This window comes from Podarcis erhardii (assembly GCF_964252035.2).
Source record: "Podarcis erhardii genome assembly, chromosome: 2".
NCBI lineage: Eukaryota > Metazoa > Chordata > Lepidosauria > Squamata > Lacertidae > Podarcis > Podarcis erhardii.
In genome coordinates this window covers 95,646,960-95,672,064 of record NC_138498.1, presented here as the reverse complement: position 1 = coordinate 95,672,064, position 25,105 = coordinate 95,646,960, and the positions used below count along the sequence as shown (strand labels likewise).

The following is a 25,105-nucleotide window of genomic DNA, read 5'->3' as shown; positions in this document are numbered from 1 at the left end:
AAAAGGCACACTAGCCTGGGAACTTCCTCTCTGCCCAGAACATTGGAGGCTATACACCACACCCCCTCTACAGTATTTATAGGAACTCAAACACTGAGATCCTGCTCTGTTCCAGTAACAAGAAGCCGAAAGCACCAGCCTGAAGATGACGAGTGAGACCTCGTCGAAACGTCGCCTAGACACCCCAACTTTTACACGGGAAGACACCCGAGGACACCAAAACCTGCATTCCTGTACCCGTGAAACTTATTGCACTGTTGAATTTATCTTAATGCTGCCAAAGTTTTCAAGTGTACACAATTACCCCCTATATATTCAATAAACACTTTCCAATCTTCTTTAAACATATGTTTTTGTTCTCTTATTCTATACATTAGGTCTGCAAGCTGCACATATTCCATCAGTTGAAGTTGCCAATCTTCTTTAGTTTGGACTTCGCTCATTTTCCATTTGGGGGCTAACAAAACACGAGCCGCAGTAGTGGCATACATACATAACCTTTTCCGGCACCTGGGAATTTCTGCCTTGAGTTATCCTCAACAAACATTGTTCTAATCTTGGAGCAATCCTAATTCCTCATTCAGAGCAGTGGTGCTGTATGCAGCAAGGCATCTACTGCCACATCCAAGGCCCTTCCACTTGCTCCTGCTGGGGCAGGTGGTGATGAGGTGATGAAAATATAGTTTTCTGCTGCGCTAGCTCCTGGCTTGTACAGCAGACCAGCCCAGTTCAGAACTATTGCCAGTAGATGGAATAATTTAGGATCCAGCAAATCGTCGGCTAGCGTAGCTCTACCCACTTCCTGTCCCCCAAATGCACTATTTTGTTACATAAGAACACAGGTCTAAGGCCCATCTGTTCCAGCACTCTCTTCTTACAGTGGCCAACCAGATGTCCACAAGAGGCCTGGAAGCAGGGCCTGAGCCCAACTCTCTCCAGCTATACTTCCAAACAACTGATATTCAAAGGCTGCCACCAACAATGAAGGCAGAACATAGCTAAAGTATCATAGATTGCCTTATCCTCCCTACTTTTAGCAGCCAGAAACATCATAACCAGGCACTGGAGAGACCTGTCAGGAGTAAGCATGGACCAATGGTATCAAATAGTATGGGAAACAGCCTTATTAGAAAAATTGACCAATAAACTGAAACTGACACAGGGACAAATAGAAGAAGATGCTTCACCCCAGTATGGCTCCACTTTATCACATGCACAGCCCAACAAGACAACGACAAGAATCCGCCAACAGCATACGAATCAATATGGCTAACCTGATTCAAAAATACCCACTCACCCCACTCACGCATGAAAACAAGTATACCACAGCCAATCACAAACAAACAACCACACCCTAGGCCAACCCCAGCCTCTCTCACTACCAAAGGAATACAAGTGAATAGTAAAGAGAACCTGCACAAGCGACACTGACACAAAACCCCACACATACATTAAGTAAAATAGAAACATTGCCACCCCACCCCACTCACCAGCCCCCCTCCATCTCTTCCCCCCTTTTCTTCCTAATGTAACACTAATGTCTCAACAAATGAAACTGATCTGTAGAAAATATAACTTGAAAAAAGAGACATTGCGCATACTTTTGTAAACCAAGAAATCTTTAATAAAAAAACATGTTTAAAAAGCCTTATCCTCCATGTCTTTGTTGGATCTTCTTTCAAAGCCTTCTGTGGGAGTGAAATCTATAGTTTAACAATGTGCTGAGTGAAGAAGAATTTCCTTTTGCCTATCCTGAATCTTGGGACATTCAGCTTCAAGGGTATGCACTGGCTACTGTTGACAGGGTAGTTTCTGTCTGTGGAAGATGCTTCTACTGGCAGTGTACTTAGCCAAGTGGGGAGATCCCACCACCATGTACTAACTCACTCCAGTGCTGCTGTTTGGATGTTGGTATTGCTCTGTTAGCAAGGAAGTAAGATGCCACAGTAGACTAAATAAGAGAGCAAGAGTTGTACAGTGGAAAGAATCTTAGGTCTGGATACAGGAAACACTGAATCAACTAGAAATCACGCCAGGTGGCTTTGGGCATGTCACTACGTTCTGCCCAATTTACCTCACAGTCTGCATTCCACTCACAACATGGGGCTACTCAGAATTATTTATTCGTATATGAAATAACAGAGATGCCAAAAGAGAGTCACTTTTAATCATCACAGGTAAATTATTTATCTCTGAGATAAATTAGGCCAAGCATGCTGGTACTGGGCTACATAAAAAGGTGTATTTATCGCATCTGTAATGTCCCTTCCTTCGAGGAATTTGGAGGAGTGGAAATAAGGTTGCTCTTAAAGTTAATTACCTGAGCACCTCACAGGCAGAAGCATTTCCCAGCTTTGACTCTCCTTCCCTCAAAATTGAGGCTGCACACTTCAAAAGTATTGCTCTGTCGCTGTAGCACAAACAGAGACAGTGTGCTTCTTCTGAAGATCAGTTGTTAGAAGCCGCAGGAAAGGAGAGGGCTCTTGTATTGAAGCCCTGCTTTTGGGTTTCCCCACAGTTATCTGGTTGGCCACTGTGAGAACAGGATGCTGGACTAGATGTGCCATTGGTCTAATCCTGCAGGATCTTATTCTGCCCTTACCATAGAACCTTACCTGCCAGGGTCAGACAATGTCCTAGGAATCATTTGTTGGACATGTGCTCTCACACATGTGTGTCTGCCAGAAACCCTTTGGTCTGTCATTCCACTTAGGTCATTCAAGTAAGGATAGAAATGACCTCACCTAGCTTGTGTTTCTAATTGTTCAGGCATTATCTAGCATTACACTGTCAGGATGCAGATGGACTGTAAATCTCTAGAGCTGAGTCCTTCCTTATCACAGCATAAATTGCCGAGATCAATACCATGCTTATGTCATGAGGCATTACTCAAGTGTGAAAAAAATATGCATGGGCACCTTTCCCAAGATAAGAACCAGCTGTGCCTGGAAGATCTGAGAAAAGCCAACTGCAAAAGTACCTACAGCTGATGTTCCTGCTGTATGTGCACATTTTCTGCAATTTCTGTCATACTGCTGAGTCTGCCCAGTTCTGTCTTTTGCTTCTGGGAAAATTATTCTAGTTATGTGGAGGCAGTGCCTCCTTCATTTCTGGTGGAGATACAGTGCTTCCATCTCCTTCACCCCCTTTTCTTCCAAACCTAATCATTGTCATCTCTCAGTCTGTCCAGCCTCCATAAGGGATTTTGCTGTTGTTGAGACAAGTCTGTTTTAAATTACTTCTGCAAATGTTGGCTTTGCCAGAATGCTCCTGGTTCTCTCTTTGGGACATGAGAGAGAGAGAGAGGACATCTGGCCCCCTCCAGCATCCTCCAACCTTGCAAAGAAAACCTGATTGGTGGTTCCTTTTGAGTTTGGAACTCTTTCAGCCCTATCCTAAGCATGTAACTCAAAAAGAAGCCCCATTAATTTGGTGGGGCTCACTTCCTAGCAGATGCGATGAGGACTACTATCTGTAGCCCAAAAAGTACAGGTGGGAGCTACTTGAAGAAGATGAAAAGTAGAGGGAGGGCTATTTGAGAATTAACGAATTGTTGGATTTAGGATTTGATAATAGGTTTGGCTGGCATGCATATTTATGGTATGACAAAACAAAAATGCATAAAGGATTTGGAAACCACATATTCCGAAGATCTCTATATGAAATATGGGATAAGTATAAAAACCTATTAGAACATAAAACACCATGGTGGTTGTCACCTTTGGTAAAAAAGATAAATATAAGTAAAACTATCGCCAAATTAATGAAATGTTTAAAGAAGATTTAAAGAAAAATGATTTGGTTATGCTAAGTCGAAATTCAAAATGGAAATATTAAATAACAAATTTAGAACATTGTCAAAAATGTATGAATTGCTGTTGGAATTTCAGTTATCTGAAAGACAATTGTAACCAACTGACTACGCTTGTAGGACTACAAGAAGTTTTATAAGGATATCTATATGAAATATTTCAGAAAAGATTTATGCAAATGGATTTTAAGATGGATTATTAAAAGTAACAGTTAGGATAACAAATGTAAGATTAAGAGATGAGGTTTGAAAATCATTAGACGTGGTTGATGGAAGTCTCAGGCTAAATAGCCAAAATGTTGTAGAAGATGAGATGAGATGTTCTGTTTAGAAAATATATGCAAAAACCCATAAAAATGTATATTAAGAAAAGAGGATTAATGACTCTTACTAAAATATTTCCATGAACTGGCCATAGATTCATCTTGACCATAGACACTGGCGAAGGAAGAGGATTGTGGGGGGAGCGCACCACCCACCACAGTGTGATCCCGGTGGGGTGCCATCATGGCTGCCCCCCCCGCCCGAACTGGGCACCACGCCCCCAGGACACTTACCAGCCATGCCCCCACCTGCTCTCCGCCCCCCGGCGCTGGAGCCTGAAGCTCCGCCACTGACCATAGATTCAAAATATCTGCTTTTGATCCAGCAGAGGTGTCTACTGACATAAGATGAAGGAAAGCAGTTGTCTCATGCCTCCCTCCTTGGCTGTTCTGGGTGATCCTTCAGTCCTCTGTGACAGATTGCAGGGGGCGGCACACTGGAGGCTGTGTTAGGAATGGCAGAACATCACCTGCGCTACACTTACATTACCAGGTGCTGCTGCTTGATCAAAAGTTATTCTGCAAATGTAATGGCAGCCTGACATTTCACCATTCATATGCTTCCCTGAAACATATTTTAAATTATATCTATATATCAACTAGATTTATAGCTTGTTAAAGTATATTTCAATTAATTGTGCTAGGTTAATATGTAACTTGATCCCAGAAATAAGAACGATTTTAGCAATCTGTTCTGTTCATCGTGACATTTGTTAGCATTTGTGTAGGAAATAAGTATTGTGCAGCTCTAATTGGTCTGATGATCACTCAGAAAAAAAGTGAAGTAATTATCTTTTTTTAAAAGTATGGAACTGACAATTTTATATCCTCTGTATCTGTCTTTGAGTAGGCATGTGAAGTGGCAATGGTTCAAAATTTAGCTCCCATTACCAAAAGGAATTACATGGAGGCAGAGCTGACAAAAATGCCTGCTTTATCTTATCTTCAGTGCCCTTATGTTGTTTTATGATGTTATCTTTGGCTACGTGTTTTATGGTAATATTTAAAATTTCAGGAAACCATTTCCTGGCATGCTGGAAAGAATGAATCATCTTGCCAAGTGAATTTACAATGAAGGCGCAAGACTTGTTTACCCCTCAAGTGTTCAAGGTTACAAAACAGAACACTGACAAATAAATAAATAAAATCAAAAAAGTATTGCTACTCCAAGATAGGGCTACAGTCTAGAGAACCACACAAAAAAACTATATCATTCAAAATTTGCATTTGTTGGAGGTGGATCAAAAGTCAGTATATTTGTTGCTGATTTCCTCCCACTTAGTAGTAAAGAACGCCAGATTTATTTTCTTATTTCTTTTGCTAGGTTTCCCAACTGTTGGGCTAATTCTAACATTTCATGGTGCTTGCTGCTCCAAGTTTGATTTGCTTGGCTTTTGGTTTCTTGGATTTACATGAGAGTGTTATATTTTCTTCTTCTAGGGCTGCGTTAACATTTTATATTACGATACTTGTCACTGAATGCAGGTTTTTGAAAGAGGGACATGCAGACATCTGCAAGAGCTGGCCCCCCACTCCATGTAAGAGGGCTTTTTTTAAAAGCTGCATTGCAGACATGCCTTTTAAGTATGTTTTATTGTTGATCACACAGTTCTCCAGAAGCATATGATTTGTTAGAGTGACTTTGATCTATACTGAGACACATGAATGGAGACGCACTGCTCTGGCAGGCAGATTTTCGAATCCTTCCTTTGAACCTCTCGGGCACATGGCCGCTGTAGGGCTTTTTGCTTAAAAGCATGCAGATGCCAACAGAATGTGTCTTCCGAAAGGTGAAAGGGGCTCTGATGGAAAGAGTCACTCCACTGAGGCTGCAAGTTCCTTCTTTCAGCCCAATCGTGTTTGTACTTGGAACCCATGCTGAGAAGTTACTGTACCGTACAATTCAGCATTGAAGGGCTCTTTCAGAAAATGTCACTGTTGCTTAGTGAAACGCCCTCTACACATACACAAACACAGACTCACAAAAAGGCGTGTTAAAGGTCTCATCTAGCCAGGATTTTCCTATCATCCCCCTCCCAATGAAGAGCTCTTAATTTGGAAGCTACGGCTGTGAGGTTTAGATCACGGGGTGGTGGTTTTAACCGTCAACATATTTCCATGAAAAATGTGCCGTTTTCTGAGTAGCAAATAACTGAAAGAGCTTCATCCGTTTAATTAAAACATCACACTTGATTCTGATAATTATGGCTAAAAGATTCCAAAGAAACCAAAGTGTGTACACACACACACACACACACACACACACACACCCCTGATGCTTTAGAGCAAGGCATCTTTACACAGAGTTATGTTCATTTTCTTCCTGTGCTAAATGCTTGGAAAATCCTTTCCCCTGTTACAGTTGGGGAAGAGCTGTAGCTCACTGGCAAGGAACATGCTTTGCCTGCAAAATATCTCAGGTTCAATTTGCAGCATCTCCAAATAGGGATGGAAATGACCGCCTGCCTGGAGAGCTGCTGGCTTGTTGGTGTAGACATTGGCCTGAAATAGATGGACCGATGCTCTGGCAGGGGATACATGGCAGCTTCCCATGTTCTTAGGAAAATGGGGTTTTCACACAGCAGTAGGGAAAAGCAAATATTTCTCCCCCCTAAAATAATAATATGTATATAGCGAAGCATAACAATACGTTTTGAACAAGATGTGAAGAGACCCATAGAGTACCACAGGCATGCTTTGAATATTTTTCTCCCTATTCACAACTCTTCACAGTACCCTAAGATTTAGTGGTGGCCAGTGAGAGGGTTTTGCTAGGTGAATTGTCTGCTGTGCAATGACAAAGTGGTGGGTGAGAAATCAGCACATGGTTCCGGAGTGGATAATCTCCCAAGCTGATGTTGGCAGCCTGTGTCCACTCCAGAGTAAATACCCACCCAGCAACTCTGCATTGGCAAAGTGCTTGTGGCAACATCTTCACTGACACCTCCTTGCATCTAAAAAGGCAACTGCAGGGTTTCCCTTTTTCCACATACCACAGTTACCAGTGGTTCTGCCTAGCAAACTGCCTTACCAGTCACCACTGCTAACTCTACTCTTTGAGTTTCCTCAAATTTACATCCTTAAGATCCTCAGCAGAGCCTCTCCACTTTTGCCCCCTCAATTAGATCAGTGAGGTTGATAGGCTCCCATGCTTTAGTTATTCCAGAAATCCTTGAGAACCTAGCCTGCCTCAGGTAGCCTATACATGACTGGTGTTGCTTCTTTGTTTTGGCTGAGATGGCATGTCTGCTTTTCTTTAATGGTTGGTAATATGGTAGTTATGCTTTATAATACAACTGGAGTATGGGAAGGGGCATACCTTAGTGGTACAACATCTGCAGAAGGTCTCAGGTTCACTCTCTAGCATCTCCACATAGGTCTGAAATCCTGGAGAGCCACCACCAGTCACCGTAGACCAGTGTTTCTCATATTTGGTCTCCAGCTGTTGTTGGACTACAACTCCCATCTCCCCTAGCTAGCAGGACCAGTGGTCAGTGATGATGGGAGTTGTAGTCCAACAACATTTGGAGACCCAAGTCGGGTGTAGGCAATACTGAACTAGGTGGACCAATGGTCTATCTCAATATAAGGCAGCTTCCTGGGTTCCTATTACTGCTGGCTTATTAACGACGGTGGGATTGCAGTAGTCTTCTTTTCCGATTATGTCAAGTAGTGTTAGTATCCTAAATGTATTATGAAACCTGCACTCAAAAAAGTGTCCTATAAATGAATACAACTAATAGAGTTTTACCTCATAACAGAATGTATGTACCTTCTTTTACGCCAATGGATGGAACCTGCTGTGGTAGATGACAACTTCAAGGATTGAATGGGATGATTAAAAGAACTATTAATTTTTGTTTTTTGCAACGCGTGTCAGTAATCGAACGGGCATTTTATATCCTGATCTTGCGACCTTCTGCTAATGGATTGCTTTGAGTCTTGGCCCGGACATTTCTTTATGCTGACAGCGGAACACAGTTTGTGCCACTCCAGATTAGAACCACCGGTTTATATATAGTAGCAAAAGGCAATTGTAAGACACTGAGTCAATTGTGTAATCATGTACTTGGTGGGAAATAAAAATCTGTCATGACCCCCTCAGGCAATCAATTTATGCCCTGAAGCATGAGATTTGATTAACCATGTTATTATCTTGGCTTGCATAGCTACAAATGTTATATGCAGTCATAAAATTATCCAGGCCTTAAAATGTATATTTTAAAGGATCCCAGAGTACTTGACTCTATGACCTCATGAGACTGAATTCAAAAAGCTGTAGCTGCCTCTAAAATGGCGCCTCCTTTTATTTGCTGCAGATTTTGCTATTTTATAGCACTGACTTCCCCCTCATTTTCTCTCATTCTCCAGAGGTATTAAAAAATATGTCCTGTTATTTCCCTTTTGAAATTTTCAATAGTGCAATCAAGAGCCTTCTAAATAAGGCTCTGAGCTCCAGCGCTAAGGAGAAATAATATTCAATGATCATTTCCAAAACATTGCCAAGCTTATGAATGCTGCTTTGCTCTCTCCCCCCACCCTTCAGTTTGTTGTGCTATTTAAAGATCACATTTTTTTGGCCTCTTCCACTTGTACTTGTTACGGACTTCTCCTTATGCTAGATGAAAATCTGGTTACCCACTCCTCATGGAGAGGCTTTGAACAATCAGCCTGAGCCACACAGAGAACCTCTTCACAAACAAATGGCTTTAACCACTTGAAGCTGTTTCCTTGCAGCTCCTACACTGACTGTAGAATTGGGCAAATCAATCAATAAATCGAGATACACAGTTAAATACCATCAGCACTATAGATAGACACACCACTGACAGAGTAGATTGCCATGTCTGTATACTAGACCTAACTGATTTGAGAAGTACATGGCCGAAACCAGTAATGCTACATTGGTGAAGTGAAGGGATAGAGACATATTGTAAGCTTCCTTCATCACAGCCCTCATCATACCACAATCATCCCAGCCAAGAAAATAAAGTGAAAGCTATGAAACTTGCAGAACAATCACATCACATGACACATTTGATGCTTCTGCACATTACTAGGGGAGAAAGGATAAGAAGAGGTACATAGTTGGCCGGTGCTGTTGATGGCGATATGATGCTCATATTGCTTAGTTCTACCCAACTGTGTGAGCATTGGTGTTTGTGTGTATATGTTGAGGAATTATCTGTTTTTTTCAAGAATTATTGAGATGGGCAGATTCATAGGAGAGGCGGCAGTTCTTCAAGCGGTTTGGTCCCAAGCATTATTTCATTTTCATTTTACTTTTAATTTATATACTGCCTCTCTATATTACTTACTATACAACAACAAAATATGCAACAAAGGTCACACGCCTTATAATAATCCAATACAATACAAAAACTCATAATAAAAACATAGCTTTAAAATAAACAGCTTATATCAAATAAAGTAATATTCAACAATCCAATAGAATATAATAGTATATGATAAAATTAACTATCAAAATATCAGGAAATAACAATTAAACAGAAATCCACACTTAACAATTACAATACATAAATACTAAATTATAATCAATAAAAATAACAGCAAGTCACAATGTATAATATACCACAATACATACAGAACCATGTAAAAGGGTGAAATTGAGAAACAAAGATACACCCCTTATAAAATTATTCTTTAAAAAAAAAGCATTATAGGCAATAACCAACGTCTTGAAATGCACTAGGAAACAGGGACACTGAAATATGAATGGGCGTCACATGATCCCAGCACCTTGCCCTAGTCAAGATTTTAGCAGCAGCATTCTGCCATTGAAGATTCCAAGCTGTTTTCAAAGGCAGCCCAGCCCATACAGAGTGTGTTGCACTAATTCAGTTGAGGGAGGTGGACCTACCAAGATGGCCTCCTCTGCTGATCTCAACACCTGCGAGGCTCTGTAGGGAGCCTTTAGTGCACATATCAAGGGCCCTCTATTCCAGACAGACATCACAAACTTTATTTCCAGAAGCTGTGGTGATGTTCCCTATTTTAGAAGGATGTTTAAAAGGAGTGTTCAAATTCGCGGATTGAGGTTTATGAGTCATGTTCATCAAATGACATAGCCGTCATCTTCTGGGTGAGGGTACTTCCAATCATCCAGTGCTAGACCATTTAAGAAGACCCTGTGAGTTCCCCAGGACATCTGGCTGCCTACTACCATGGACAGGGTGCAAGACCAGGTTAATCAGCTGCATTTGCTGTGAATGGATGGCTCTGTTTAAAATGCCAACCGTGAAGACAGAGGATTTTAATATATATTTTTATCTGAACAGAACTTGTTAAATTTGGAAGGGGGAGCAAGAATATGTCTGTTAAAACAAATTTTTGTTTTGCAATTATAATGCAATGCAGAATTGCTTTCTTATTAAAATGGCAAGGGAATTGCTGGCAAGCTTTATAACGGGAAGCCACTGCTTCCTTCAGATGTTGTTTAAATAGATGCATTCCATCATTCTTCAGACTTCAATGGATAATGAAATTGAACAAATGTTGCACAGGCTGAAATCATTCTTAATATGACAGACAAAGACAGTCGCAAGAAGAAAACATGGACAATTCAGCAGTGTCTAAACAACTGGTTTCTCCCTTCCTGGCCAATTTCCCTGAAAATTTAAAGAGGTATTTAATAACCAACACTATCCATATATGTTCAGATTGGCCTATTATTAAATATTTGTTGTTGTTTAGTCGTTCAGTCGTGTCCGACTCTTCGTGACCCCATGGACCAGAGCCCGCCAGGCATTATTAAATATATAGAAGCTTAATGAATCTTATTTCCATGGAAGACATCTTAACATAGTTTTCTTCATCTTTGTTATAAGTGATATACTTTTATGGGAAACATTCAATAACCTAAGGGAATGTTGGACTGGACTCAGTGGAAAACATACCAGTAACATTTACTTGTTTGTTTATTGCCTTTATATCCTACCTTCTTTTCTAGGGAACTTGGGGCGCTTTGCATGGTTCTGTGCCTCCCCATTTAATCCGCAGAACAACCCTGTGAGGTAGGTTAGGCTGAAAGGCAGTGACTGGCCCAAGGTCTCCCAGTGGGCTTCATTGCCAAGAGGGGGTGTGAACCCTGATCTCCTGGGTCCTAGACAAACACTCTAACCACTACACAACACTGGCTCAAAGTTTATTGTTAGCATCATAAAAAAGGAACCTGAAATATACTCAGAGTCGCAAAGTGATTTCATGCTCTTTATTCAGCTCATAGTGGTGAGGAGGAATGAATGAATGTCCCCTCAAAGTATCTGCTTTATATACATTATTTACACAATGGGCTGCACATGATTGGCTAATTCCAGGATTCTACTGTAGGCCAATCAGGTTGTGGATTCACTTCTATCTGGAGCATGATTGGGTGGTTCCTGCTAACCAATCATACTGCTGCATTGTTCTAGGACCAATCAGACTGCTGCATTCTGAATCCTATTGTTCTAGGACCAATCAGACTGCTGCCTTTTGGAGCCTATTGTTCTAGGACCAATCAGACTGCTGCAGTTTGGATCCTATTCAACTCAGTACATAACACCCCTCCCCTCTAAGTTCCAGTCCTGCCCGGAAGGTCGCATTCATAGTCCTCAAGGTACGCCGGTGGCCTACGTGTGCGTTGCGGCCTGGGGTGTTCCCTGGTCCGGGGTTCAGGTTCTGGCTCGTGTTCCAAGGATGGGGCTGTTTGGTCTGGCGCAACCGGCTCGCTCAGTCGTGGTTCTGGTTCCGGTGTCCTTTCGGACTCGCGGGTCCTCTCTGTATTTACTGATTCTGCCTCTCCTGCTTGCCCCTGCTGCTCTATGGGCCTCACTGCCCCACTGTTCCCTTGGGACTCCTCTGACCTGTCCTCCTCCTCCTGGTTTTCTCCCGGGAATCGTCGCCGTATCTGGTCGCAGTGGCGGCGCCAGCATTGCCCCCCATCTGTTAGCACCTCGTACGACACGGGGCCCGTGACCCTGGTGACTGTGGCAGGTACCCATGCAGGGCCTGCCCCAAAATTCTTTGCGTACACTGGGTCCTGGGCCTCGAAGGTCCGGGGGTTCCTGCCTTCCCCCACCACTACCTCATCCTGAGCTCTATCGGGGTGAAGGCGGTCCAATCTGATTGCAAGGCGCCGACCCATTAGTAGTTCAGCGGGGCTCCGGCCAGTCGTTGAGCTGGGGGTGCTGTGCTGTGCTAGAAGGAATGTGGCAAGGCGGTACTCCCAATCCCCTTGCGTCATGCGGCGAAGGGTGTCCTTGGTGGTCCGCACCATGCGTTCTGCTTGGCCATTGGTGGCAGGGTGGAATGGCGCCGAACGGATGTGGCGGATGGCGTTCTGCACTGTGAAGGTTTGAAATTCTCCTGATGTAAATGCAGTCCCGTTGTCTGAGACTAGAGTGTCAGGGAGCCCGTGGGTTGCAAACAGCCTGCGTAGTACCCGGATGGCTGCGGACGTAGAAGTGGACGGTACCAGTGCGACTTCCAGCCATTTGGTGTAGGAGTCCACCACTATGAAGAATGTTTTCCCCTGAAAGGGGCCAGCGAAGTCCACATGCAGGCGTGACCATGGTGCTCGGGCGGACTCCCAGGACTGGACTGGGGCCCTTGGGGGATCTGGGCGGGATTCCTGGCAGGCCTGGCAGTGTTTGACCCAGGCCTCTATCTCTCCGTCGATCCCCGGCCACCACACATAACTCCTGGCAAGGGCCTTCATTCTTACTACCCCTGGGTGTGTCTCGTGTAGGGCTGTGAGGACCCTTTTGCGGAGGGGCTGGGGAACAACGACCCTGCTTCCCCATAACAGGCACCCCTTGTGGGCTGACAGTTCATGTTTGCGGGTTGTGTAGCCAGCGAATTCTGGCCCGGGGCTGCGGCTGGGCCATCCCCTCCACACCCAGTCCAGGACCCGGGAGATGACCCTATCTTTCTTGGAATGGTGTGCAACTTCTTGTGCCTGAATGGGGCGGTCAGGAAGCAGCTCCAGGCTCATAACCTCTTGTGCAGGTGCTGGGTCGGGGCCTGTTTCCGGTAGTGGTAGCCTGCTGAGGGCATCTGCATGGCCCATCGCCTTTCCAGGGCGGTGAATCAGTGCATACTGGTAGCTGGCAAGGAAAATTGACCACCTGAGGACGCGAGGAGACAGCACTTGGGGGGTCTGCTTTTCGGGGGCAAACAAGCCAAGCAACGGCTTGTGGTCAGTCACCACGGTGAAGGGCCGCCCGTACAAGAAATCATGGAATTTTTTTACTCCCTTCACGATTGCCAGACCCTCCTTGTCGATTTGCGAGTAGTTCCGCTCGGTTTCGTTGAGTGTCTGGGAAAAGTATGCTACCGGTACCTCTCTTCCATCCGGGAGTTGGTGTCCCAGGACAGCGCCGATGCCATAGGGCGAGGCGTCGCATGCTAGCACCACCGGCAGCCTCTCGTCGAAGTGTGCCAAGACCGAGTTTGAGACAAGCAAGTCCTTGACTGCCTGGAATGCGGCCTCCTGGCGCTGGCCCCACACCCAAGGGGCCCGCTTGTCCAGGAGTCTGTGTAGGGGCTCCGCTACCGCCGCCTTGTGGGGAAGGAAGGAATGGTAAAAGTTCAATAATCCCAAGAAGGCCTGAAGTTCAGTCTTGTTCTTGGGCGCTGGGGCATCACAAATGGCCCGTACCTTGTCCCCAGTCGGGTGAACCCCTTCTGCATCCACCATAAATCCCAGAAAGTCCACTTGAGGCACTCCTAGTAGACATTTTTCCCGCTTCACCTTGAGACCCGCCATCTGGAAACGGTGCAGAACAGTGCGGAGGCGGTCCTCAAACTCCTCTGGTGTGGGCCCGGCAATCAACACATCATCAAAGAAGGGGGTGACACCAGGAATCCCTTTAAGGAGAGAGTCCATTAGATTCTGGAATATGCCTGGTGCCACGCTGACCCCGAATTGCAGCCGCTTTACCCTGAACGCTCCTCTGTGCGTCACAATCGTCTGTGCCTCTGCTGTGGCCTCATCTACTGGCAGCTGTTGATATGCTTGGGCCAAGTCCAGCTTGCCAAAAATTTTCGACCCAGCCAGGGTGGCAAGGACATGGCTGACCACTGGCACTGGGTATGCATGGGCCATGAGGGCCTTGTTTATGGTACATTTGTAGTCTGCGCAGATGCGGACCGAACCATTAGGCTTGACGGGTGTGACGATTGGGGTTTCCCAGGGGGCATTAGGCACCGGCTCCAGCACTCCTTGCTCCACGAGTCGGTCCAATTCCTCGTCTATACGGGGTTTCAGGGCGAATGGGACCCGGCGGGCCTTGAGCCTGACTGGTCGTACTGCGGGGTCAAGCTGTAGAGCAATGGGGGGGCCCGTATACTGTCCCAATTTCCCATCGAAAACCCCCGGAAACTCCTTGCATATGGCGTCCACGTCCACTTGTAAGCTCATGTGGTTCACCCCGGTGATGGCTAGTCCCAGTGGTCCAAACCATGCCAACCCCAGTAAGCTAATGTAGGGGCCCTTGACCACAAGCAAGTCCAGTTGCCGCGTCCGCCCTCGGTATTGCACCCTGAAGGTCCCCACCCCCATTGTGGGGACCTTACGTTTCTGGAAGTCCCGGAGGGTGAATGGGGCCGGCCTGAGTTTGGGACCCCCAGTAGGACACAGTTTCCTTAAGGTCCTTGCCGAGATTATGGATAGAGTTGAACCCGTGTCAAGCTCCATGCGGCATGGGGCCCCCTCTATCTGTACCTCTACATAAATTTTCTCTACGTTGGGGTGGGGCAACTGGTATACCTGGAAGTCTGTGAGCTCCGTCGAGTTGCCTTGGTGCGTTGGGCCCCGGGACCTGGGGCTCTTGGATTGGTCATCTGATGCCTGGCTTCGGGTGGGCCGAGCCCGACACACCCGGGCGATGTGTCCCAATTTTCTGCACTGCCTGCACTCTGCGTTGCGGAAACGGCAGGTCCTCCTCTCGTGACTTTCTCCACAGCTTGCGCAGTTCCCTCCTTCTCGTCGAGGCAGCTGTGGTATGTGGGCTGCTTGAGTGCGCTGCTGTACTCGGTGCACCTCCTCCCTGTCGGATCCCGAGTCGTTGGTGAGGTCTTCGTGGTGGACCCTCGGTTGGGACGGCTGGCTCAGCCGTGCCTCTTGCGTCGACCTCTCAGCAGCTTCCGTTGCCAGGGCCTCCTCCAGAGCGACCTGGAACGTTAGGTTCTTCTTAGCGTAGAGGCGTCGTTGCAGCTTCTCATCCTTCAGGCCACCGACGAGGCGGTCACGAAGCATGTTCTCCAGCTCTGAGAAGTTGCAGAACCGGGCAGCTTGGCGGAGAGAGGTCACAAACCCAGTTATGGTTTCCCCAGGGGCTTGCCGCTTTGCGTAGAAGGCATTTCGACGAGCCACCACTGAGGGCTGTGGCGAAAAGTGCCCCTTCAGCTGTTCCATTATTGTTTTGTATGGAACAGTAGCGACGTCTTCAGGCGCAAGGAGAGCCCGGGCGATTTCAAATGTCTCCTCTCCGCAGACGCTGAAGAATATTGCCCTCTTCTTGGCGTCTTCTTCATCGGTGACCCCTTTGGCTTCTAGGAGGAAGGTAAAACGGGAGGCGTACGCTTCCCAGTCTCCAGATGCTGGGTTGAATGGCGAGAAGCTGCTGTCAGTTGCCATTCTGAGTTCCTTGTGTCCCGGAGCTGAAGCCTGGATACACGGTGCGAGGCAGCGGTGCGGCAGGTGGCGGTGCTGCGGTGCTGTGTGTGGCATTCAGCTCAGCGGGATCCCACCTTCGTCGCCAGTGAAATATACTCAGAGTCGCAAAGTGATTTCATGCTCTTTATTCAGCTCATAGTGGTGAGGAGGAATGAATGAATGTCCCCTCAAAGTATCTGCTTTATATACATTATTTACACAATGGGCTGCACATGATTGGCTAATTCCAGGATTCTACTGTAGGCCAATCAGGTTGTGGATTCACTTCTATCTGGAGCATGATTGGGTGGTTCCTGCTAACCAATCATACTGCTGCATTGTTCTAGGACCAATCAGACTGCTGCATTCTGAATCCTATTGTTCTAGGACCAATCAGACTGCTGCCTTTTGGAGCCTATTGTTCTAGGACCAATCAGACTGCTGCAGTTTGGATCCTATTCAACTCAGTACATAACAGAACCTAATGACAAAACGTCTGAGCTGATCTTCAGTAGAGGTATACATTTGGATCTGGCCTTAAATTAGTCACAACTGGTTCTCGCTGAGTAAGTTACTCATAGCTACCTGATTTACAGCAAGTCTACTCTAACCCTGTCTACTCAAAAGGAAGTCCTGCTGAATTGATAAGGACTTATTCTCAGGTATTTGGGGTTAGGACTGCAGACTTAAATAGTACCTAAACACAACTAACTTAGACTGGAGCCAATCTATATGCTGTATTAATGAGTGGAGGTTGCTTAAATTCCACTGGTGTCAACTGTGAGTGAGTCATCTAGGAATCTGCAGCCCTGGTCAGATAAACAGCAATAGAGTTAATTCTGTGTACTTGGCTAAGAACCCCATGTTTGCATTGTGATTAATGTATATAAGGCCTAATTGGATTAATAGCACAATCCTTTATGTATAGACTAAAAAATAAGTCCCACTGAGTTTAATTGGGCTTGCTCCCAGGTAAGTGGTCACAGGCTTACAGGCAAATATGTTTAACGTCAGAATGGACATGTTCTGCTCCAAGTTTCTCTAAGGCACTGTCAATTACAATGGATACATTTTGAATAGCCTTCTGAAGAACTCATAAGGATAGCAATTCAGAAAGTAAATTGTCCTCAAGCATTTTCCCCAAACAAGTACTGCTGCAAAATTTATAACAATACCCAAAGCTTGGAGTAATGCTCCTTATTGTTTGGATTGCTAGGCAGTGACTCTAGCCCCCAGAAATAGAGGGGGAAGGTGGCAGATCAAAAAGACAAAACAGAAATCATATTGTGATAGACAGCTCTGTGAAAAATCTCTTGTTGCTGTAAGACTTCAATACTCTGTCTGGGCTGAAAGGAACATGGGGGGGGGGGGCAAGATGAAGGCAGGAGGTGCACTGGGTAACTCACAGAAGGCTGTAGGGATTGCCTGGGTGGGTCACATGTGGCCGATGGGTAAAGTGTCAATGGAAACTAAATTGGGTAGTGTTAGATGATGCTTGGAAGACATGTAAATCCTTGTATAGGGACCCATCTGTATGTGTCACAAGGTGTCCTCCACTTCTAGGATAACTCATCTTGGCAGCAAAATTTGGTAGTCTCAAAATTCATTCCCCAAAATTAAGAAAAACTAATCCAAAAGCATAGGAATGCAGGACATTTTGGTCATTAAAATGCTGGGCATCGCATTGCACTACACCCCACATCCAGCTTAATCATTTTCAGAACTGCTGTCACCTTTTGCCTTATTGGCTGTGGAATTTTTCTGCTGTTAGCACTTTCTTTCTTTAAAAAAGTGTATGTTATATACCCTTGTCAAAACCAATGTGCATTTTATTCACCTCATTCTACCTGCAACTAAGCTCCCTCGAACAATTTTGCCTGAGGTACAAAATAGATGCTCCCCTGTTACTTCAGTATGTTCTGTGACTTTTCTGGATTTTTTTAGAAATACCCCAGTAATAACAATGCCTAACAGTGCTTGCCTGATTCAATACAATGGTTTTATAACTCAAAGACAACGAACATTTCTTTAGGCCTAGTATCTTATTTTATATTTTTGTATCAGACAGAGATTGAGGACACTGGGCTGGGGGAGGGGGTTCTGAGCAAGCTGGCGGCAAGGGAAAGAATTATTACAGGAACAAGGAAATTAAAGCTAGGAAAAGATCACCCAGCCACTTTCTTATTTCAGTTGAGACCAAAGAGCTGGCCCAACCTGATAGAAAAATATTTCCTAAGGGAAAGAGAAGAAATCCAAACTGCTCAAATGTGTATCAGAAAGAAAAGTTAAGCCTTCAGGATCAGGTTTTTTTTGGGTTTGATCACAAAGACCAGCATTTAGACTTCCTGTCTGTAGGTGATGATGATACAGCACATCCCTGCCATATTCCCTTTCTTCGAGGCTCAGGTGTTGTTTGGGAGAGAATTCCCTCTGTGATTCCTGATAATTGAAGGAAGATAAGAATAGCAGATCCCTCATATTCTAAGATCCATCTCTCCCACTGGACAAATGAGTCACGATTAAGGATACCCAGGTCTTCTGGGACCACACTGCAGATGGTTGGCGGAAACTGCTTTGCTACCTTTTCTGGCCACCTTTCTGCTTGAGTTTGAGCTTCACCAAGCCAGGGTTGTTGTTGTGGTGGGGTTTTTTTTTGGGGGGGGGGAGAAAAAATGTTGCAGCTGATTCCATAGAGCAGGAGCATATTCCCAGAACACTTCCAGGACACTATAGCATGAGACCGTAATGAATAAGGGAATGGCTGAAGTATGTGACGTGCAAAGCAAGGAAGCACACAAGCATAGATAGGTGGATCTGAAGGAGGTGTGTGAAAGGAAATAATCAAAGATGTAGAATGAGTCCTCTTTCTCGCCCTTGGTGATGGAGCATAACATATCTCATTTCCAGTCTCTCAAGATCAACACTGCTTGAAGAAAGCAGCAGGAGAAAATGTTGTGACAGTTGTCTAGAGTCTTCCTATTCCTTCTCCGATGGGAACTCTGGCCCTCATTCCATCAGCAGATTGATTTTTCCATTTCTTTTCCCTTCACTGGTTTTAAGCTAATCAGTCCATTCCTTGACAATGTAGAATGGTTCCCTAATGGATATTTTTCCTAGTGAAGTGTCCAGTCTCATTTTAATTAGCTCGGATAATGGACTCTCGGCAAGTTCCCCCGGGAACCTGTTCCAAGGTTGTACAGATCTTGCTGTTTGTAACTTCCCACTCCCTGCTCTTCAGCTTCACTTTCCCCTTTCTTGATTTTTATCATATTGCTTTCTGATAAGGTACCAAAAACAAATGATCAAGGAATGTGTTCCTATGAAAAGGAAACAGGTTTTAGCAGCTGGGAGGGGATACATCTAAAACAGGCAAAGGAAGAGAGGGCCAACATGCATCATTCCCCTAGATGCAAACAAGTGTTCGAAACTGGTCATCTGTGGTGTGGTTAGAAAGAAGTAAGCCACAGACCACAAACCACAGTGCTTGAGATTTTATTAAGGAACAAGTATTTATTCTGAAATGAATTGCATTTCAAAAACATTTTTATGGCACTCCAAGGATACAGGATATGCACAGGTTGGATAAGTTCCTCCTTATAGAAAGACTGGACTGGGACTTTTTAGTTTACAAAACTAAGGGAAAACATGATAAAACCAGATCAGGTAATACCGCTCCCCAATCTTGCCTATTTCCCCTGAATTTATACATAAAAAACAAGTCATGCAGGCTAAAATGGCATAACTGCCTTCTGACCATTCCAAACAACAAAATTAATTTCTTTCTCCTCCTCTCTACCCGCCACCACTAGTGCCACAAAATATGGACCTAGCCTTTAACCGAGGGAGCAATCCAAACCCAAGATCCACTGGGATGAACAAGTTAGGATTCAGGAGATCCTTGTCTCAGCTGGCTGATTCCTGGCACACCTGGAATGCACCAGCGTAAGACAAACATCCTGGTTCTGGTGGAGATATGGCTGTGTAACTCCTTCATCCCATGAAAGTAGTGAGAGCAGAACAAAGCAGGGGAGGACTTACAATGGATCCTACTGCTATTCAGCTCAGTCATGTGACCTGGCAAGCCAGCAGAACTCAGACCAGCAAAAAAGAAAAAAGAGAGTGTGTAAGTGTAAGTTAAACTTGTTTCTTTCTGCAAAACCTAGGCTGGTTCAGCCAGCAGTAGCCCCATTCCCAAACAGACTTTGGAATAATTTATGTGGGCTTAATTTCAGGCAGTGTAAATTTTGTTGGCTTTCTGTACTTAGCATAGCTCTGTTGGACACTTACGTGAAAGATGTGTCTGTAATGGAGAACCTTTTAATTACATCTTGGGAGCCCAGCTGACAAGGAATTGACAAGCGGACTCTGAGATTTCTGTGTCAGCACATCACCTTACAAGAAACAGAAAGGCCCCCAAGGTTCTGCTAAAAGTGCAGAATTTTATAGTCTGTTAAGGCAACTATCTGATCCAACTTAGACATGTCAGTTTGTTGTTAGCTGGGCTCTCAAGCTGCTAAGTGATTATTATTATTTAGCAACACACATGTGAAAGGATAACCTTCAGGACTACCAAAAGTCATGATGATTATGCTCTGCTTCCACAGTTGGAGACAGCAAAGCCAGTGTGGTTTAGTAGTTAAGAGCGGTGGACTCGTAATCTGGTGAACGGGGTTCGCTTCCCCGCTTTTCCACATGCAGCTTCTGGGTGACCTTGGGCTAGTCACACTTCTCTGAAGTCTCTCAGCCTCACTCACCTCAAAGAGTGTTTGTTGTGGGGGAGGAAGGGAAAGGAGACTGATAGCTGCTTTGAGACTCCTTAGGGTAGTGATAAAGTGGGATATCTACTCCTCCTCCTCCTCTTCTGAATACCAGTTGCTGGAAACCACAAGAGGGGAAAGGGCTCTTGGGCTCAAACCCTGCTTGCTGGTTTCCCACAAGTTGGTCACTGTGAGAACAGGAGGCCATTGTCTTGATCCAGCAGCCTCTTCTGATGTTCTTAGTGCTTCTCATATGTGGACTAGGCCCAGACTTCATTGCCTCCACCTTCCATGACTGTAGCTCCCATGCCACAAATACAGCAGAAGAACAGGCATGAAGAACCACCCAACACATTATTTGGAATGACAACTCCATCTCATGTTACATTTATGGGAGCTCCCTATGCTCCCATAAATGAGAGAATGGGAGAATGAAGAATGGGAGAAGCTCCAGGTTACATGGGGAAAAGTGGTGCTGCAGCTGCATCTCCTCCCCACCCCGGTGTTGCCACAGGACATGGGAGAGGCATCACCAGTTCCTTTCAGGACCCCAAGGCTTCCAATGGTACTTTCCTATCATCAGAAGCAGCTATGCTGTAGTAGTTGATCTCAGGCCACAAAGGCAGAGAAAGGAGCGCAAGTTCTCCATAATGTGTAGATTGCCACTAAGTGAGGGTAATGGAAGATGTGGTCGAAGGTAGGGATAAGAGCTCTGAAAACAAGCTTTCTTGACAAGACTTCAAAGAAAGAGGCACACTCCATTTGACCATCCCCATTCCTTGGGTAAGGAACATTCTGCTGAAAAACAAAACAAAGCCCACCCAAATTTTGCCTCAAGGAACTGCATGTTCCTCAGTCATTAAAATCAACGGCTTCAGTGGGAAGTCTATGTTTCATTTTATGAGTTTTGTATGGGTGGGTTTTTGTTTTGTTTCATTTCTCAGAATTCAGAATATTTTGGCAAGGGCTGGGTGGCAGGCATACAAAAAGGAAAGGGAAAGGGGATAGCAAGAAGGAATCACAGGAAGAAACACCATGGCTATTTATTTCGTTTGTGATTTGCTTCCTTTGAAGCATCCCAAAGTGATTTCACAACGAAGCATTTACAAAGCAATTGCATTTTTTTTTTTTTTAAAAAAAAAGATTCAAAACTATTACAGATATAAACATAGTTAAAATAATTACATACATATATAAAAACAAATCCTGTATAGATACTTGCTGGGATAAAAAATATCCACTTAGAAGTTTTTTTTAGAAGAGGAAAGTCTTCAGCAGACACTGGCAAGACATACAAATGTGCCTGTCTGGTATGTAGTGGGAGGGAGTTCCAAAGGGGAGGTGTCCTGACACTAAGGCTACAATCTAACCATGTTTAGAAATAAGTCCCATTAGAGTCAATTGGGTTTACTCACAGATAAATGGGATTAGGATTGCATCCTCTAGTTCAGCCTTTCCTACCATGTTGTTGCACTACAAATCCCATCATCCGTAGCTAGCAGGACCAGTGGTCAGGGATGATGGGAGTTGTGGTCCAACAATAACGGGGGACCCCAGGCTGAGAAAGGTTAAGGTTAGTTGACAAAATGATATTTGCTATATGCCACCTCCCAAAGAGCACAGTGATCAGTTGGTTATATAAATTGGTGTGATATACACACCACACACACACACACACACAAAAAAAAAAATGCAGAATATGTATGTAATAATATAGATATAGATATAGATATGCACAGAATATATATGAATATATATGTAAGAAAGATGCAGGACATAGCAGAAGCCCTGATACTTTTATAGGTGAAAATTATTACCTAGTTTCTCTGATTTACAAGCCTTTCCACTTTACTTTTTTTTCTTCCATGAGAGCTAGTATCATGCGGGTTTTATGTTGATTCGTTTTTACAGCTGAGGGTCTGGGGAAGCTGAATTTTGCACCTGACATCAGAGTCCAGATGGTGCTCATATGAATGTTTGGAAACGGCACACGTATAATCCAATTAACGTCTATCAAAAGTGAGTAAAGGTTTGTAGAAAACATCACAGAAATGAGAAAAGCAAGCCTGTTTCCTTGCCTACATCCTAGAAGGAATAATTTTTTAAAAGCCACCTAGGGATTGTATCAGAACAGTGTTTTTACTGAAACTGAGAAGAAACTACCAAATCAATGCGCATTTTTTCTTCAGATTTTTGCAAAAAGAAACACCGATATTGTGCATCTTTAGACTTTATCAATATTACCGTAATTGTTCAACACAGTTTACAAACAGTGCAATTCTGACCATGGGTGGTATTCAACTAAGTTTTTCTCAGACCAGACCTATTGAAATTAATGGATCTAACTTAATCAATTTTAGTGGGTCTTCTGTGAGTAAAACATATTTGAATACCACCCCATGTCTGCTCAGAAGTAAACTGTATTACATTCAGCAGAGCTGACTTCCAGTTAAATGGGATTAGGACTGCAGTTTTAGCATCTATCTTTTTTTACTTGGTATCTCAGAAATTCAGTAGATTTTTTAAAAATTTAACAGAATGCCATCAAGCAACAAACAAGGTGGAAGGTACTTAGTTTTGTAAAAGGGAAGAAGCAAATTAAACATATGCCCCTAGATATGGAATATAAATTAGTATAGTAATATAGGGAGCTGCCTTCTGCCTTGTCCAAGCTCCTTTCTCCTCATCCACTGAGAGCCAGCTAAGGCTTTGAATGGGTGGTTAAACCACCCCTTGGATTTCAGCACTGCACCCCAGTCTTAGAAATGCAGTTTGCAAAGCTCTGTTCTCTCAACTTCAGCTGCTCATCAAAGAAATTTGGAAATGATACTGATGTATCTTAGAAGGTTGTTGTAAGGAAGGACTGTGGCAAAAATATACCTGAACACTCAGGCAGAGTAAGTCGGAGAAAGCATGGGAGTGAGGTGCTGTTAGCATCCCAGGAGTCTGATTTTTGTCATAGGCAGCTGGACCACCCAAATAATGTCTAGGTAATTTCTATAGCCATTCAGATTAAAAATGCATTTATATGATGCTAAATGGGACGCGGGTGGCGCTGTGGTCTAAACTACTGAGCCTCTGGGGCTTGCTGATCAGAAGGTCAGCGGTTCAAATCCCCGCATTGGGATGAGCTCCCATTGCTCTGTCCCAGCTCCTGCCAACCTAGCAGTTCGAAAGCACGTCAAAGTGCAAGTAGATAAATAGGTCCTCTGTGCACCGGTAGTGGTTTTGTCATGCTGGTCACATGACCCAGAAAACTGTCTGTGGACCAACGCAGGCTCCCTCGGCCTGAAAGCAAGATGAGTGCTGCAACCCCATAGTCACCTTTGACAGGACTTAACTGTCCAGGGGTCCTTTACCTTTACCTTTATGATGCTAAAGAAAGACATGGCTCACTTTCACTGCAATTTGATAGCCACTCGTAAGGGCCAATCTTTTATAATGCTCCCCCCTGAAATGCATATAATCTAAAGAAGTGGCAGAACCTTGATTTTAGCATGCTTTAGGCCAGCAGGTTGGTGCAAAATCTCTGCCCAAACTCAATGCATTCCTATGAACATTTGGAATGACAAGCCTGTTGTAGAGTTTTATGTTGAGGCTTTCACGGCAAGGTGCTAAACCGCAGTCCTCTCACTGCAAGATGGCCTAACACATTCATAAGGCCAACTGCAGGTATGCCTTTATTCTGAAGCTTTCTGTTTCTGAATGGGGTGTGTGCAGAATTACAGCTGAGGCAATGCACCCCATTCAGAAAGTCTGCTGATTTTTATGCAGATGAGAATGGAAACCAGTTTTGAAAGGGGAATAGTTTAAGAGGATCCAAGACATGCCAGTGCATTGCAATGACCATTCAGAAACACAGTTGCTTGCTACGGAAGGCACCAAAGGCTGCAGATGACTTCTCAGGATCAAACATATGCCAATGCTGGCCATTCAGAAGTCTACTTAGTTGCCTGGGTGTATTCCGAGGTTGTAATAGAGGAAAACTAAAATTGGCTACATCACAGGGTTGTTGTGATTTCTATTGAGATCCTGTTTTAGTGCCAAAATGAGTGAAAGTGGGAAGTGGGAGACAAGGTTGTAAGCATCCCAAGAGCTTGGGGGAAGGGGTCCCTGACACAACTGTGATTGATGGTGGGTCTCAACTTTATGCAAGTCATTTCTCCATTTCCTACAACCATTTGAATACTGTTTTGCGGGCCACTCCACAATTCCATTGATCAGCACAGTGGACAATAATGCCTGCAGATCATTTAACAGGGTCTGACCTATGGAGAAGGGCGGTAGCTCAGTGGTAGAGCATCTGCCTTGCATGCAGAAGACCCCAGGTTCAATCCCCAGCATCTCCAGGTAGGATTGGGAACACCCACCTACACACCCACTTGAAACCATGGAAAGCTGTTCCCAGTCAGTGTGGACAATATGGGGCTAAATAGACCAATGGGCCAACTCAGTACAGTGGTACTTAATTCGTTCCGGAGGTCCATACTTAACCTGAAACTGTTCTTAACCTGAAGCACCACTTTAGCTAATGGGGCCTCCTGCTGCCGCTGCG

The 25,105-nt window shown here is 44.5% G+C and overlaps 1 long non-coding RNA gene across 1 annotated transcript in view; it reads left to right on the top strand.

Annotated features, from left to right (window-relative positions):
• Positions 1-25,105, top strand: part of LOC309337417 — a 345,606-nt gene that overhangs the window by 113,484 nt on the left and 207,017 nt on the right. The window lies entirely within an intron of this gene.